Source organism: Xenopus tropicalis, chromosome 4, assembly GCF_000004195.4.
Source record: "Xenopus tropicalis strain Nigerian chromosome 4, UCB_Xtro_10.0, whole genome shotgun sequence".
Classification (NCBI taxonomy): Eukaryota; Metazoa; Chordata; class Amphibia; order Anura; family Pipidae; genus Xenopus; species Xenopus tropicalis.
Genome location: NC_030680.2, coordinates 58,751,933 through 58,770,076, shown reverse-complemented (window position 1 = coordinate 58,770,076; position 18,144 = coordinate 58,751,933). Strand labels below are relative to the sequence as shown.

At 41.2% G+C, this 18,144-nt stretch overlaps 1 protein-coding gene across 2 annotated transcripts in view; it reads left to right on the top strand.

Moving 5' to 3' along the window:
• Window positions 1–903: 903 nt before the first annotated feature.
• The window catches only part of ankrd11 (ankyrin repeat domain 11), a 120,432-nt gene continuing 103,191 nt past the window's right edge, over window positions 904–18,144 (top strand). Inside the window, exons 1-2 of one of the 2 annotated variants that reach the window (XM_002933658.5) lie at window positions 904–1,553; window positions 12,943–13,016. The gene's annotated coding sequence lies outside the window, so the exon portion shown is untranslated. The remainder of the gene's footprint in view (window positions 1,554–12,942; window positions 13,017–18,144) is intronic. The other variant, XM_004913581.4, reaches the window with a different exon arrangement.

Sequence of the window (18,144 nt, the reverse complement as noted above, 5' to 3'; positions counted from 1 at the left end):
GCAAAGGGGACAATGCTAACTTTTCCCACCTACACATGAGAAAAACGGCATCACAGAAAGACTGCATTTTGCATTACGTGTTTGACCTGTCCTACCTGCAACTCAGCCCAAAGGTTTGTATATGTTGATATTAGCACCTATGAGAATTACTGAGTCAGATTTGGGCTCCTGGTGTGAAAAGTGTTGACTGAAGGTCTATTATGTTTGCTTAATGTACCATGTGACAGCTGGTATGGATACTAAGGGACTCTTTCCTAGTGCTCCAATTGAATCAAAGTATAGTGTCTGTAGAAAAGAGGCAGTTTTCTTTCTCTTAAAACACATCCATGACTGAATATGAAACAGCTGAAAATCCAATATGGAACCACTTTTTAAGGCTGTATTATGGTGCCTAAACAGTAACTCATAACTTGTAAATCATAAAGGCCATTCCAGACACTTTACCTTTCAAAAATTTCCTGATTTGATAGTGTGTACTTTAAGCCACATGTCATTTTTTCCACTAATTACAACCAAAACAGGAAACAAACTGAATACTAATGTTATAAGTTCAGCTTCATAGCTAAAAAATCTGTCTCGGCACTAATCTCGTAGTTAATATATTTAAGAGCCAAATATTTATTGTCAAGAGCGCACGGTTTGGAACGGCCCCCTGGCATTAGGTATGTTCAAACAGAGTACAGCTCTAACCAATTAGGAGCCTGGATATATTGGTATCTTCGGAGCTGCCCAATACGTTTTATTACACTGGTTCCTTCCCCGCCCCTTGCTAACGTCACCGCAGACAACAACACAATCTCAGTCAGTGGACGAATAGCTGCAGGTTCAACCTCCCTCTTAGGTGGCTCCGCCCAGTTTTGTATCTGGATGACGTCTGAATATGCACTAGCCAATGGTGTTGGGCGAACCATATTGCCGTGCTATTGTCTGCCAATCAGAGCTTTCCTCACGTCGCCATCGCTTTTCTCTCACAGGGAGCGCGCCTCAAGGGAGTCAAAGGGCGCGTGGTAGCGGCTGGAGATGGAAGTGACCGGGGGCGCGCGCGGGAGCGGCCTGTGAGGCGACGGTACCGAGGACGATAGCCGAAATCTCAAGCTGCCTCAACGCTGGGCTCGATTTTAAGGGATTACGCTGTTTTTTTTTTTGCACGCAGTTTGCCCTGCGGCTGCTATTGGTTGCTTTATCCGGTGCTTGGGCCTTGTTGCCGGTTCCTGTCAATTACTTGGACTGTACCAGACTTCGCGTGAGTCTTGTTCCCTGTGTCGTAGCACTCAAAGAAAAAAGGGAGTGTTTAATTATCCAGTCTCCAGTGGTTCGGGCCTGACTTGTTTCTGTTCTCCTCCCCTTGCTTCCACCGGTTACCGGAGGAGGGGAGGAGGGAGGGAGGTAGGCCGCTGCCACCACTGGCTCCATGCTCACGTTCGCGGCCTTCCCTCCCTCCTCCACCTCCTCAATATCGGCCCCTCCACCGCGGGGCACCGTGGGAATTTGCTACCAGGGACTGAGGCATAAGGACTAAGCTACACCTGGAAGTCCGGGAACAGAGATATTCGGTAAGAGCAACTTACAAGGAAGGGCGTATGTGTGTTGGCAAATCTGCATCGAAAACAAACGCAGCAGTGGAGCAAGGAAGTGTTGTGCTGTTTGGAAAGGGAGTTTCTGTGCCTCACAGTGGCTGCCTAGAGAAAATAGTCCTGCTATGCTCAGACGATTAAAATCCCACTGTGTCATGGGAAAGCACTTCTACTGCAATGTGACCCCTAGTAGAACAATATTTGTGGTTTTTTTTAAGGTTTTAGCAGGAGTTTTTCTTTAAATCCAAAAACTATTTGCTCGTATGCACTTGGAATTCCATCTTATCATATCACAGAAAAACCATTTAGTAATATAGGACATTGATATTTATGGGTACTTCTGTAAAAAAAATCACCTTTATGCCTCTAGGCCAGATCAAACTGAATGGTAATTATACAAAAAAATAGGGACAATGTTAAAGTTGCAGAGTCATAAGTCTTGCTGGGAAGCAAGCCAGGGTTTCTGTCTTATTAGATGTTGTTAATACCTGATAGGGGTCTGATGTCTGCACGCTGTGCTGATGTCCAGCCTATGGTCATTGAGTTGTTATGAAGGCACAATTCCCATCATCCTTCAAATGCTGCCATGGGATGTTGGGATTGGTTGTTAAATAGCATCTGCATGGCTGCAGGATCTACAGTGATGTAGTGCATTCAATTGTCTCACCGGTTTACTACATTTGGCTGTAAATCTGGAAGCTAAGTTCTACAGTTGCAGGGGTTAATTTTATTTATTGGGTGGATGTCAGAGCATGCTATTCTGCATTTTGGGTGAAGAATGAACTGCCAATCTTGTATAAACAGACCATGCTCTGGGAAAAAGCTGTTGTAATAAGCAGGGTCACAGTCCACTTGCTGCCAGTTAAAGGATATATGCATTTGGTGTAATCTGTAATACATAAATATGATAATGAACTTGGAAACATCCATTAGACAAGTGTTTTAAGGTCCTACGAGTACCCAGAGTGAAATTTTTTAGTGTATATTTAGCTAGTCCTTATTTAGGTGTATCTAAATTCATTGTAGAAGTTGCTGATTCTGTAATGGCTCTTATGCATTGTGCACAATTCATTTGTTGTTGTTTCTACTGCTTTTTAGCTTGTAAATGCTTAAGAATTGTGCAATGCAAGAATTCATTTAAGTATTTTCAAGCCAGTATGTTTTCTAAAATCATTATGCATCTTTTTCTAGCATTTGATACATGGTAATTAATATTCAGACTGAAAATTGTGATGTTTGAAAACAAATCATTAAAGGAATTGTAGCCACATATGTGCCTATAAATGTGTTTGTGTTTAAACCTGCAAACCCATGTATACTTTGCATATATGTAGCCTAACACCTATTACATTTTGTGTTTAAATGAAATACCTCTTTATGAAACATTATTTTAGTGTTGCATTTTTTTTTTAATATGTACTTATTTTTTTGCATGGTAAGACTCATTATACTTTTGTGTGACTGGTTTAATCAGTCGTTGAATTGTTTCTGTTTTGCCTGAAAACATTTAAAATGTAATATATTAAAATTACCAGTACTATATATGACTAATATTATGTGCTGTGGGTGCAGTGTAAAGTTAAGAAACTGGTGTTCCAGAACAATACAGTGGCTTCCTGTATGGTGAAGTTCTATCATTGTTTCGTCATCAGTTATGCAGTTTATTTGTGGTGAAGCCTTCTTTATTATGTTACATATGGCCTATGGTATTATACCATTATTATGTCTTATTTTATTTGTATAGTGCTACTTGTATATTCAGCACTGAACATTAAAATATAACATTTATAGAATATATGGGCAACAATACAAGAACATTAAAGGTAAAGTAACACTAAAAATTTTTAACTAAAAAATCTATTCTACCCTGCCCCAATAATTGCCCTATCCTACAAACCATTTATTATTTTGAATGCTGTAGTACAAGATACCTGTTAAAATTTGGCTTCCGGTCATTTGAAGAAAGACGATTGAGGTGAAGTATCAGGGGAAGTGTCCACTATGCAGTGATCGATTGATCGAGCCTAGCCTTGCTTCTGTATAGGAAGGAGTCAGGCTAGGCTCGATCAATTGATCACCGCATAGTGGACCCTTCCCCTGCATCGCCTTATCGCCTTTCTTCAAATGACCGGAAGCCAACTTTTAACAGGTATTTTGTACTAAAACATTCAAAATAATAAATGGTTTGTAGGATAGGGCAATTATTGGGGCAGGGTAGAATAGATTTTTTAGTTAAACATTTTTAGTGTTACTTTTCCTTTAAATATATATTATTTATAATTCTTAAAGGAGACATATTGGATAAATGGGAAAAACACTAATTTTGTAGGCAATTATGAATAATATACGGTGCTGGTTTCCCTTTGGGCTAAACATTAATCCTATCTGTAAAAATGGCCCCTTTATTGGAGCTCCCTATAGATCGTATCACTTCTCCGTCCAGTGTTAAATCAAGAGTGGGCGTGTCCTAACGGTCCCTGCCAGAAGCACAGTAGGAGGGGGATAGCCAATCACAGCCCTGCACTCACAAGCAAAGACAGGCTTCAGTTCCCTATCAGGGCAGCCTAGCTGCTGATTGGTTCCTCCTATCCTACAGTGCAGTGTACGGAGGGCGGCCGGCTCCCCAGCTCATCCAGAGAATTCAGCCAGCAGGAAGTGGAACAAAAGGGGCGGGACTAGTGGGGTTTTTGTGGAATTTCTCAATAAATCAGTCAGAAACACAACTTTTTAAAGCACAATCCTTCTATATCTAGAGGAGTATAATTCACTGGTACATTCATAATTTTTATAGGATATGTCTCCTTTAAGAGCCACAAAAGGAAGGAGGACCTTGCCGTCCAGAGCTCTATAAAATATATGACTAGGTTAAGTGATTTTAATTGTTGCTCTTTCTCTTTAAGTCTTGCAGTTTGGTCTTGGAAGAGGGTATTATTGAATGGCTTTTACAGTATCAGGGACCTACACAGTATGTTTACTTTCCCCAGATAAATGGTTCTTTTTTTAATATTAAGCTATGAATCAAAAATTGGGACTTGCTATCATCATATGCTCCTGTCTATTTCAGTGTTTGTCATCCTCTAGGCTATACACATATTTTAACCATGTACCCCCTGCTATAAAAAATAAGAATATTCCAAACCAATGAGAAGATTCTATCTTGAGTACCCTAGATCAGTGCTGTCCAACTTCTGTTGTACCGAGGGCCGGAATTTTTCCGACCTACGTGGTGGAGGGCCGATAATGGAAGCCCGTTTTGACCACTCCCCTTTTTGAAACCGCACCTACTTGAAACCACACCCATGTTATCACATGACCATACCCATATTAATGGTTGTAGTACAGCAAAAACCTGCCATACTCTGCCTGCCCTACCCTGCCTGTGTGTGCCATACTCGCCTTCCCTACCCTGCCTGTGTGTGCCATACTCTGCCTTCCCTACCCTGTCTGTGTGCCATACTTTCACTGTGTGTGCCATTCTTGGCTGGTTTGTGCCATACTTGGCCTGTGTGTGCCATACCCTGCCTGTGTGTGCCATACCCTGCCTGTGTGTGCCATACTCTGCCTTCATTACCCTGCCTGCATGTGCCATACTCTCACTGTTTGCCATTCTTGGCTGGTTTGTGCCATACTTGGCCTGTGTGTGCCATACTCTGCCTGCCCTACCCTGCCTGTGTGTGCCATACTCTGCCTTTATTACCCTGCCTGCGTGTGCCATACTCTCACTGTGTTTGCCATTCTTGGCTGGTTTGTGCCATACTTGGCCTGTGTGTGCCATACTCTGCCTGTGTGTGCCATACTCTGCCTTCCCTACCCTGCCTGTGTGTGCCATACTCTGCTTGCCCTATGATGCCTGTGTGTATGGCACACACAGGCAGCCTACAGTGACACAATGCTGGCACTGCTCCTACAGTCTGCAAAATAACTATATATTAAAAAACTTTTTAATTGAAGTACCACCTCAGTATATGTTCTTTTTGCAGTGTGCAGGGATTATTTGTGGGTTTCTACTGCTCCTGAGGTGTGAACAGGGGAACAATGGGGGTGATTACAGCCTGAGCCAGAGGTGTGAACACTGCAGGGGGTGAACAATACAGAAACTAAAAGGTGTGAAAAACACAGGTTTTACATATTTAAACAATACAGCCTGATTACAGCCTGAATCTGAGGTGAGAACCATGCAGGGGGCAGTTAATCACAGTACTGATACCATTTAAAGCTTACACAAGAGTAAGCCATCAAAGCAGCCAGACAGGTGGGGGGCCACACAGAGGGGGGTCGCGGGCCGCATGCGGCCCGCGGGCCGCCAGTTGGACAGCACTGCCCTAGATAAGTTCTTTTATATGGGTTATGACGCTCTAGGGTGACTTCTAATAGCCTAATTTTAAAAATAAAAATTATTTTTTTTTATTAAGTTTTAGTTAGTCAAGGGCCTTTGTGTTTTATATTTTGGTTGTTTATTTATATTTGTACACCATAGTTTTAGATTCCAGTTGAAGGAAAATCATATGCAAAACCCTGCTACATCTGAATAAACAAGTTTCATAAAAATATACTTTTTTAGTAGTATGTGCAATTGGATACGCCTAATTAGAAAATTTTTAGAATTAAGGGCCGCCTCCCAGGATCATAGGATTCACATTGCACACAAATAAGCTAAGGCACACATACATTCTAGGCCACATCATTCAATTAATGGACAAAGCTATGTCTTTTTTTTCTTTCACACTATTTCCTGTTAAAAAGACACTGACACCAGAAATGAAACCTTTTATTACATCTATCATAACAATGTCTTTGCATGTCATTTATAATTTTGCCATAAACGTATTTGTCCGATGCTATTACATTACATGTGTAATCCCCCATGTTCCTCTATGATGGTACTGCCATATTTGTGCCGCAGGAGTCTGTTAGCATTAGAAGCTATAACTGACTTTAAAGGACAATGAAAGGTTAATATAAATTAAAAGTAAGTCTAAAGGCATTCTTTTTAAGTATTTACTGCGTATCTAAATTCCCAGATACCTGCTTGCTTCTGTTCTCTGAGCATGTGTGTAACTTGTATCCGGTCTCCTGTTCTGAGCTACACATACCCACCAGCCAATCAGAAGCATATCTGGCAGAGGGGAGGGGGGGGGGGAATGAAACACATGTGCAGTATGAAGCAAGGAGGGAAAGGAAGGGAGAATACCTTTTTAGAGATGGCTGCCTGTTCTAGAAAATGTGAAGTAAGTGTGACTGAGTAAATTCTTTGATTAGGTGAGCCAAAAGTATGGCGTTTTTACTAAACAATAGGAGGACTGTTGGGCAGTATGCTTTTTAAATTTTGACTTGCATTCTCCTTTAAGTAACAGTTACTTACAAAAGCAGCTAAAGAATGGTCAACATGACCTATAGGTAACAGAATCCAGTCCTTTAAATTTTGGGCGAAATATGAATACCAGAATTTTGGGGTTAAAACCCGCCCCCCTTGTGCGCAGTGACTAAAGCTGCCCGTATGCACACTACATTTTGTACAATTTTCAGACTGTCAAAAATCTGAATATATATAGACAGCTTAATACTTTGCTCTGTAGTTTTCAACATCAGCTTGATAGGTCTTTTTTTTAAGGTTGTTGTTTGAATAGCTTTCAATTACAAACAAGGGAAAAAAAAGGAAAAAGAAGATAAGTGAGGTAGAGGGCTACAAGTTCCAATGTTTCAGAGTTGGGTTTACGTTTAATCAGACAGTCTGAAGACCTAGGTATCAAACTTTTGTCTTGTTTTGCAGAGAGTGAAAATTGCCCTAAGATTAAAAACAAAAGTAAGGCTAATTTTATACTTCTGGCATTTAGTAGCCATGACAAGTAGCTGCTACTAAGTAGCTCAGTGTGTAGCTGCTACTAAATAGCTCCCTGTGTATTCACCCTAAGAAGTATGTGTTATAGAGCTGTGATTCCCAGCAACTTTTTTTTTTTTTTAATTCTACACTTCCACCTAATTATTGCTTGATCCATAAAGAAAACATACCTTGGGGTAATTTAAAATCATATTGCCTTATAGTACAAGGTATACACTTGTCAATTTGTCTGGCATTGTTTCTCTTGCATTCCTGTTCCATTTCTGGGAATGCTAATTTTCCAGTTTCTGTAACCTGAAGGGGTAGTTCATCCTAAATGATCTTTTTGTGTGATGTAGATTCTATGACAATGTGTAATTGGTCTTCATACAGTCCATTTTTAAGGGCTCTGGCACACGGGGAGATTAGTCGCCCACGACAAATCTCCCGTGTCTCGGGCGACTAATCTCCCCTAAATGCCATCCCACCAGCGAAAATGTAAATCGCCGGTGGGATGGCATACGCAGTGGCGATGTTTACTCTCGAGGCAACTTGCGCGATTTCAGTGAAATCGCGCCGCCACGTATGCCATCCCACCGGCGATTTACATTTTTGCCGGTGGGATTGCAATCCGGGGAGATTAGTCGCCCGCAAACAGGGAGTTTTGTCACGGGCGACTAATCTCCCCGTGTGCCAGACCCCTAAAATGTATTAAGCTGTTTAAGAGCATTCCAGTGATGGAATATCAGCTGTTATCTGGTTTCTAGGTTCCAGTTTAGTGTAGCAACCAGGCTGTGGTGTAAACGAGAGACTGGAATATAAACAGAAGAGGGTCTGAAAAGAAAGATAAGCAATGAAAAGTAACAAAATTCTAGCAATAAGTTCCTGAATTGTCAGGCCTGTCACCCATTTGAAAGCTGTTAAAAGGGAGAAGAGGAAAGAAAATAATAAGATCCAAAAAGATTTTCTGCAAAACACCTTACTAGAATTTTTCATTGAGGTTTGTGGTTGTCATATTGCTTACACTGACATTATTCCAGGTCAGCACATTCAGTCAGTGCTGTTAAGTTTGCATGATGTTTATTTAGTGGTTTTTCAGAAGCTCAGTGTTTGTATGCTTGTGCAGATTTTCAGAGTAGCTGAATGCAAAATTTGCTGATAAAAGTCTAAAGATGGCCATACATTAAAAGAACTGCTATTTTGGCAAGGTTGCCTCCTGTTAGGATAAAACTGCACCAGCCCGTAGTAAATGCAGGTGAGCGATTCTCTGCCTTCCTGCATTCACAGTTGCGTGAAAAAGAATACTTTTTTGTTAAAGTTCAGCCTTTCGCTCTACTGTGCATGTGTAAAGATCGAAGGAGGAAAAGGAATGCTCACTCGCATGACCCTGGCCAGTGCAGTTTCCCCCACAGGAGCATCATCTGGGTGTTTCGGTTAAGTAATTACAATCTGGGGGTACCTTACATTTTGACACCCCCTGGTGATTGTAACTTTCCTTCTCCTTTAATGAAGACCAGATTTACAAAACCAATGTAGAAAAAAATGTTCACATAAATGTTTTCTGACACCTGTACAACGAATTCTTTACAATAGTTAGTTATTTATGGGAAAATGCCGTGCCTAAAGCACAAGTAACAGGTGGACTTCCACTCAGAATTCAGGCCTCAAATATTTAGCATAGTTAACATCTGTAAGTACCGTATATACTCGAGTATAAGCCGAGTTTTTGAGCACTAAAAATGTGCTTAAAAGTAAGCCTCGGCTTATACTCGGGTATATACGGTAGTTGGCTATGGATTCACTGATGCAATGCGCTCCTTGCGCGCACCTAAGTGGACAGATGGGTGTGCAGACGGGCATGCGCACACGCAAGGCATCATACGCGTTGTAGCATCGCTACCGCGCTACCATTAAGAGCCCAGCCGCTGCATCGGTAAGGGATCACCTGTGACAAGAGCTACATCACACACGCCGTAGCAACGCTACCGTTATGCGCCCAGTCGCTGCATCGGTAAGGGATCTGCAAGGGAAGAGATGTGACACGCGCTACATCACAAGCGCCATACCGTCGCTTCCATTATGAGACGCGCCTCTGCTTAGTTAAGGTATAAACTCTGCATCAGTAAGGGATCGGCAGGGAAGAGATGAGACAGGCCTAACATTTCAGGGAATCCTTGGCTTATGACCTTCACACAGTCCTTTCACATGTAGGTAATGGCACACAATTTAATTGCACACAGGGGCACCTGCTGCTGCACTCACGCAGTGCTATTAACTCCGGCTCGGTACAATATGAATAACACGTTCATAGGGTTTGGTTAGACATGCATCGACGTTATGGGGCGCATTAAACAGAATACAATATACTTGGATCAATATACTTGGGTCATTGGATGTGCCTGTCACTGGTAAGAAATAATATGCTAGGAAGCCACAGTATTCGCCCACTTGTGAGTTTTTCTGTGGACCTGTATTCATAGTGCACCATGTAAAGGGAGAAGGAGGAATGAGCAAGAGTGGGTCTTCTTGCAGGGAACTGATTAGTGAGGTTTTTATACACAACATATCAAGTAAATTTTAAAGGAATACTGTCATGATTTTTATGGTATACTTTTAGTTCTAAATTACACTGTTTACATAGCAAATAATTTAAAATTGTGTTCTTGAACCAACAAATGTATTTTTTTGGTTGTAATATAGGTGTGTAGGCAGCCATCTCAGTGCATTGCTACACATTAGAACTGCTTTGAGGTAACCTATTGTTTCTCCTGCTCCCGTGTAACTGGGGGAGTCCCAAGCTGGACTTGGATTTCTTACTATTGTGTGCTATTCTGATATATACTGGGAGCTGCTATCTTGATGCTTTCATATTGTTCTGCTAATTGGCTGCTGGGAGGGGGCGATATCACTTCAACTTTCAGTAGAGGCTGCACCCTAGGCTTATACTCGAGTCAATAAGTTTTTCCAGTTTTCTTAGGTAAAATTAGGTACCTCGGCTTATATTCGGATCGGCTTATACTCAAGTATATACGGTAATAATATTTGAAAGTCTAACAGACAGATAAGGGTGTTGTAACTGCCACTGGTGATATTAGAATAAAGCTGGTTACTACAGTCATTGGAGTGTCTGTAAACATTTTTAAGTCTTTCACATATTGTAACTTGACTGCAAAACTGTATTTAGAATATTAGTTAACGTTAGAGAAACCTTGTGTGTTCATTTTGTTTTGCACCAGGGAGGAAGTAGAGTACCACAAGAACCAGGAAATGCACTACTTTGTGAAGCAGGAAATGTTATAAAAATGTTTTTACTTTTTTTTTTTTTTTTTGTACTAAGTATTCCTAATACACCTCAGCATAACTCTATTTTTAACACATTTACAATAACATCCATATGCAGTGGAGTGCGCAGAGTGCTCTTTTAATCCTCTGCTCTGTGTAGCTACAAGAACAAACACAAATTTGAACATGACCAAATAGGCATTCTTTCATTGTTAATGTTTTGTCCCTGTGGATGCAGACAAGCGAGGCTAAATGATCTTAAAATGCATAAGATTACTACCTAACCTTAACTAGGTTGTCAAATGCAAGATTTCTTTCCTGTGTAAACTACAGATTTTATTTCATCACTGGAAAATGTTTAAGTCTTCTTTCCAGATCTCGATCAGGCAGGTTTGATTTTTTTTCATTGGATTAGTTGATGCAGTCTCCGATCCAATGGCACCTGTGCCCCCATAGGGCCAAATGATCGAATTAGCCCAATATTGCCTGCCTGTAGGTGGGCATATCAGGAGAAAATCTGCTTGCTTGGCAACCTCGCCAATGGGTGGATTTTACAGTTTGTCACTGTCCGCACAGGACAGATTTTAGCCCAGAAACATTTGAGGATTTTCTGTTAAATTTAAGGAAATGTATGAAAATGTTCAATTTTGGGGTTTTTTTTCTTACTATACTACAGTTAGAGTATATGTAATCTCATTTTTAATGTCATTACATTTTTTTGGGCCGTAAGCCCTAGGGCACAATGGAGTGTTTGCTCCCCTGCTCTCCCTCTGCATTTTTTCTGCAGACTGAAAGAGAGTGCATCCACTCCCTTCTGCAGCTCTGTTTATCTGCACTGAAATGTACAGCTGGGGGCCAGTTAATCTCAGTACTGATACCATTTAAAGTTTACACAAAGCCATCAAAGTAGCCAGACAGGTGGGGGGTCGCGGGCCGCCAGTTGGACAGCACTGCTCTATACAACCCCCAGAATAACATGGGGGTTGTAAGATCCGCTCGCTTGGCGAGGTTGCCAAGTGAGCACATCTTCTCCCGATATTCCCAGCTACGGGTGGCCCCCTGAGGCCAAACTATCGAATTATAACTACGGCAATAGGCGCAGTCTGTTCAGGGACCACATTGGCTCGTTGATCAGACGAAATTTTTTAACCTGCCCGATATCTGGCCAATTTCAGGCCAGATGGTGGTTGGGCTGCCGTTGTTGCTGCCCCTACATGGGTCAATAAGCTGCCGAATCAGTATAAGGGATCAATATCGGCAGCTACAATTGGCCCGTGTATGGCCACCTTTAGTCCCTGCATTGAGTCTTTCCTGGTTTCAGACTTATAAGTTGAAATCTCCAGCACATTTCCTCTACTTCCTGGTACATTGGAAAGCCCCCTCCCTCTCTTCCTGCTGAGCTCTCCTTATCTCTGACTACAGGATAGTGAAAGGGGAGAGCCTTCTGGGCATGCCTAAGGGAAGAAGCTTTCTGGGAATGCACAGAGAAGCAGGAGCCAGTATGCACCAGCAACAGATTTTTTTTCTGTGCTCACCCATGACTGCATGTCTCACTGAAACGCACAAAAAATGCAATTATGAAAGTCTTTCACAAATAGAAAGTCTATGTACTCAAAAAAAAAAAAATTCACATTTTTAAAAATGGTTTCCCTTTTCTCTGTAGTAATAAAACAGTATCTTGTACTTGATCCTAACTAAGATATAATTAATCCTTATTGGAGCCAAAAAAAATCCTATTGGGTTAATTACTGTTTAAATAATTTTTTAGTAGACTTAAGGTAGGAGATCCGAATTACAGAAAGACCCCAGGTCCTGAGCATTCTGGATAAGGGGTCCCATACCTTTACCAGCATTCCATGTTTAATAATGCCCATAAATTTTTCTAAAATTGTACAAAATGTTTGCAGCTCTGCAGTTGTTTGCAGTTTGAATCTATTAAGATGCAAGTGCAAGCATGCATCAATACAATGTTTTAATCCCGTTCTAAAACATAAATGTTATTACTAATTAGCTTGAGTGTTAAAGATCAATTTGTTTCAGAAATTATGCAGAATTTTTGTTATTTTGAAGTGTTCTTATTTCCATGAGATGAAGTTTATATTAAAATTTTCTATTCATAATAGTGCCCGTTCAAATATGTTATTGGAGCCCCTTTTTAAAACTGCTGCAGTAACCAGTCCCAGGTGATGAGGAGAAAGCAGTGCATTTGTAATTATCTTAATGCCATCTTTTACACAAGAAAAAAAACTTATTGCATTTCTCTTCCAGCATATTTTCAGAAGAATAAACCCTATTGGATTTTATATGCAAGTAGTGCAAGGCAACTTTCCGCTATGGAGTCGGTAAGTAGCATGTGGTTTAATTCTTGTTTTATATATTTGGTATAAAAGTTGGCTCTTGTATTTATAACCCTGCTAATCATGTGATTTGTTGTACTGATATTGGCTTTCAGTTTGTTATGCTTGACTTTCTGAGTATCTTCCTTCGTAAGCACTTTGGACTTTTGTTGACTTTACCCACCTAATTAGGGTATTCTGCAAGCCAAAATTGTTGGCAATGCATTAAAGTATGTCCCATTGTCCAGCATGAGTTTCGCAAACAGGGTTTGTGCTGAACATTTTTTGCCTGTTTAATCGGGAAAAAAATCTTTTAACAGAACAAACCAAGAAATGTATGTTACTCCATGTTTAGCTCTTGCAAGGTGGTTAGAATACCAGCAGCCAACCCCTTCCTCTCAAACTTTGTTGTGACTGTGTTGTTAGCACGAGGCCATTATGCAGGCAAATTAACTCTGCACTCTTAATCCACTCTTAAGGTGGCCATACACAGGCTGATTCTAGCTGCTGATATTGGTCCCTTAGACCGATTCAGCATCTTATCGGCCCATGTATGGGCACTAACGACGGGCCTGCCAGATCTCAGTCAGGCATGTTTAATTTTAATCGGATCAGGGACCACATCAGCTCTTTGATGCGGTCTCCGAACCAACGGGCGCTTATACTCGTCCTAATCCGATCATTTGGCCCTAGGGCCAAAACACTGAATTTTCCCAATATGGTAAAAGATCAGCTCGCTTGGCTACCTCGCCAAGTGGGCGGAACTTAGCTTGTATGGCTAGCTTTAATCTACCTCACATGGAGAAACTTAAAGGACAAGGAAAGGTTAATATAAATTAAAAGTAAGTCTAAAGGCATTCTTTTTAAGTACTTACTGCATATCTAAATTCCCAGATCCCTGCTTGCTTCTCTGAGATATGGTGCTGGTAGCCTACAGCAGTGTGAAGACTACAGTGACATCACTGAAATCTCTCTCCCCTTCCTGTAGGCTGCCGGCGGCAGCCTTCCTATTCTCTGAGCATGTGTGTAACTTGATCCTGTCTGCTGTTCTGAGCTACACATGCCCACCAGACAATCAGTAGCGGATCTGGCGGAGGGGGGGGAGGGAATGAAACATGTGCAGTATGAAGCAAGGAGGGAAAGGAAGGGAGAAGTGTGACTGAGTAAATATTTGATTAGGTGAGCCAAAAGTGTGGCGTTTTTACTAAACAATAGGAGGACTATTGGGCAGTATGCTTTTTAAATTTTGACTTGCATTCTCCTTTAAGTCTGCCCATTTGCAAGCTTTGCTCAAGAAATAACAAAAAAGTATATTTTTTACTTATGATTAAAACAATATGCCAAAATGTCCTCATTGCACTAATGTTGATTAAACTGCCCCTTTAAACATGCTTTTGATTGTATTTGATTTTTTTTTTTTTTTTTACATTTTCTGATATTTTTTTTTTTTGTGCTTTTTAGCTTAGGGGTTATTTAATATATTAGAAGTGTATTGAGTGGTAAGAAAAACAATAATGTAATAACATAATTGTCCATTGGTGCATTTCTAATTTATGTAATAAATCTGGGTGCAGTGGTTAGCATTATTGTTTTTCAATAGTGATATGCAGGTCAACAAAACCTGCGCCCGACCAGCACCATCTGATGTCACAAGGGGGGCTGGGCAGGTGGACACCTATTAAAGGAGGCAGAAGCAGGGCACAGTAAGGTTGCTGACAAAGAATGGAATGAAAGGCTTGGCCCAAACCTGCCTGTGACCCACAAATGTGTGAAAGTCTTCCCAAATCCACCTGAACTATAGGTTACAGGCCAGCCTGCATATCACTACTTTGCAGTCCTGTGGTGTTGGTTTAATTCTAGACAAGGCATTGTTTGTAAGAGGTTTGTATTTTTTTTCTCCATGTCTGTATAGATTTTCTGCCATAATACACAATTTGCTGATAATTTTGCCACATTCTTGTCGGTTAAAGGAGAAGGAAAGTCATTTTGGCATTTTACTGCCAATAGTTTTGCCTCATTAGTACCACCTAGAACAATATATTTAATTTGCAGAAACCATTAACATTCACGAGTAAACAGGTTTAGAAGCTCTCTCCCTTTGATATAGCAGCTGCCATTTTAAGTTGCTTCCTGCCTGCAGTCTCTAGCTATAGCTGAGATCACATATTCCTAAGGGAGGGTGGAGGGAGTTCTTAGTATTCTGGTGGGAGGAAGGAGCAGGAGAGGAGAGAGAACTGCTGTCTGGCCCAGGGAATGAAGGCTGTTTCTGAGAGAGGAAGTCAGACAGTGGAACATCATGTTTACAAAAAAAGAGACAAGAAATCCTGTGTTTCTTTTGATAGAGGACTCAGTGCAGCATTACTGTAAGTGCTTATGGCTGTATTTACATACACCTTTTTGATAAAGCTTACTTAGTTTTTAGCTTTCCTTATCCTTTAATTACCAAAAAGTACAAGGTGTTTCTTTTTTTTCTGTGTCATCCTGTGGATACTGTCCCTACACAAAAACATTTTTTTTGTATGTATTCACATTCAAAATCAGCATTTCATCTTGTCATGTGTTTTGGGGTATTACATATAAAACTGACACTGCATTTATGATGCAAGCTGTTTTGGGAGGTCTTTTACATGACACTGTTTCATCAACTACTTGTAGTGTATTTTGTAAGTATTGTGATTTTTGGGTCATCTTACTGTATAGGGTTAGGTACACATAAAATGCGGGCTTTGTATTGTGTACATATGCATATTGGGCATAAAACTGTTTAGAAACCCCTTGCTGTTTTGTTTTGGTATTAAAATCATGTTGTGGATAGGATTCTGTGTAAGGTTTCTAACAATACTATATCGGTGCTTTCTATATCGGTGGCTGCTATGACTGCTTACCTTTCGTTTAAGCTTTAAATGGTATTGGTGTTCACATTAACTGGCCCCTGCTTTAACACCTCAGAATTCAGACTGTAACCTGCATTGTTCACACATGTAAAACCCTGATAGGTTTCCCTGTCTCCTACTATACTTTGCTTGTGTGCCATATTTTGCTGCCCTATGCTGCCGGTGTACCATAGTCTACTTTCCTACTCTGCTTGTGTTCCATACTATGCCTTCCCTATGCTGCCTGTGTGTGCCATACTCTGGCTGCCCTGATTGTGGTCAGGGGGTTTGTTAGCATTTGGAAATATTAAATGGTCCCTTAGGTGTTCATGTGCTGGGGCTTGCTGTGCTGTCAACGGGGAGCAGAAGACATATGGATTTTAGGGGATGTCTTAATATGACTTCCTGAATTTATTTCACATATGAGAGATGGGTGATATCCCTGCAGTGAGCACTAAATATTTTTGTTTGCTACCGCCATTAATGTGGATATGGTATTAAAAGTTCTTGTGGTAACATGGGTGTGGTTTACAGAAAAAGTGATAAAAACTGGCTTCCATTATCAGCCCTCCACCACATAGGTAAGAAAAAATCCAGACCTCAGGGCCACAGAAGTTGGACACCACTGCTATGTATAGTTTTCTGGTGTTATCTTATGTCAAATAGATTTCTAGCATGGTGCTTTTTTGAATTGTTTATACTGCAGTGAGTTTAATGATACAGCACTAAATTCTAAAAACAAACAAACTGGTATTTAATGCAAATGAAGTGCATGTGTTAATGTGGAGAAAGCTGTCTTTACTTTTTAATATGCAAAAGTTATACAGTCCACTGCTTATTTGAATCTAAAAACATGCAATTTTATTTACAGTGCAGTAATAACATACATGCTAATTGGCTCCTGAAGAATTTGGTCCTAGTATGTGTTCATTTGATAGGGACCTTTGATTGTAAGCTCCACTGAAACAAGGACAGGTGTGAATGATGTATAATATTTTAAGGAACAGTTCAGTGTAAAAATAAAACTGGGTAAATTGGATAGACTGCGCAAAATAAAAAATATTTGTAATATAATTAATCGATGGGCAAAAACGTAATCGATAAAGGCTGGAGTGACCAGATGTCTAACATAATGGCTAGAACTCTACATCCTGCTTTCAGATCTCTAACCTCTTAGTGACTGTAGTGGAGGGCACATGGTACAAAACTGTTCAGTTAGTTTATGAGGACACAGGTCAGGTTCAAATGCAAACTAACTTAAGAGTTATGTCCCATATGGCCCCCCCTCAAGTCACTGATTGGCTACTGACTGCTAACAGCTTGGAGAGCTGTAAAGGAGGAAGTAGTGTTCTGGCCATTATGTTAGACATCTGGTCCCTCCAGACTTAATAGATTACATTTTTGCCTAACTATATTAAAACCATTTTTTATTTTGCGCAGTCTGTTTTGCCCAATTTTAATATTTACATGGAACTGCTCCTTTAAAGGAGAAGGAAAGGCTAAGTCACTTGGGGGTGCCAAAATGTTAGGCACCCCCAAGTGACTTTAATCGCTTACCTTGTACCCTGGGCTGGTGCCCCTGTTAAGAGAGAACCACACCAGCCCGGGGTAGCAGTGAGCGCTTCCTTCTTCCGCGTTGGCACGCATGCGCATTAGAGTGAAAAGCCAAACTTTAACAACAAAGTCGGCTTTTCATTCTAATGCGCATGCGCCGGCCCAGGGATTTCAATGCAGAAGAAGGAAGCGCTCGCTACAGGTACCCAGGGCTGGTGCAGTTTTCTCCTAACAGGGGCAACAGCCTGGGGTACAAGGTAAGCGATTAAAGTCACTTTGCACCCCCAAGTGACTTAAGGTGGCCATACACGAGCAGATCCGCTCGCTTGGCGATGTCGCCAAGCGAGCGGATCTTCCCCCGATATCCCCACCTACGGGTGGGCGATATCGGGGACCATTTAGGTAAAAAAAATAATAATCCGATCGTTTGGCCCTGGGGCCAGACGATCGGATTATGTGGGCGGCAATGGGGCAGTCGGATCGGGGACCGCATCAACGAGCCGATGCGGTCCCCGATCCGACCAGATTTTCTAACCTGGCCGATCGAGATCTGGGCAATTTCAGGCCAGATATCGGTCGGCCAGGCCGATCTGCTCTCCCCATACACGGGCCGATTAGCTGCCGAATCGGTCCAAGGGACCGATATCGGCAGCTATAGTCGGCCCGAGTATGGCCACCTTAAGCCTTTCCTTCTCCTTTTAATGTTC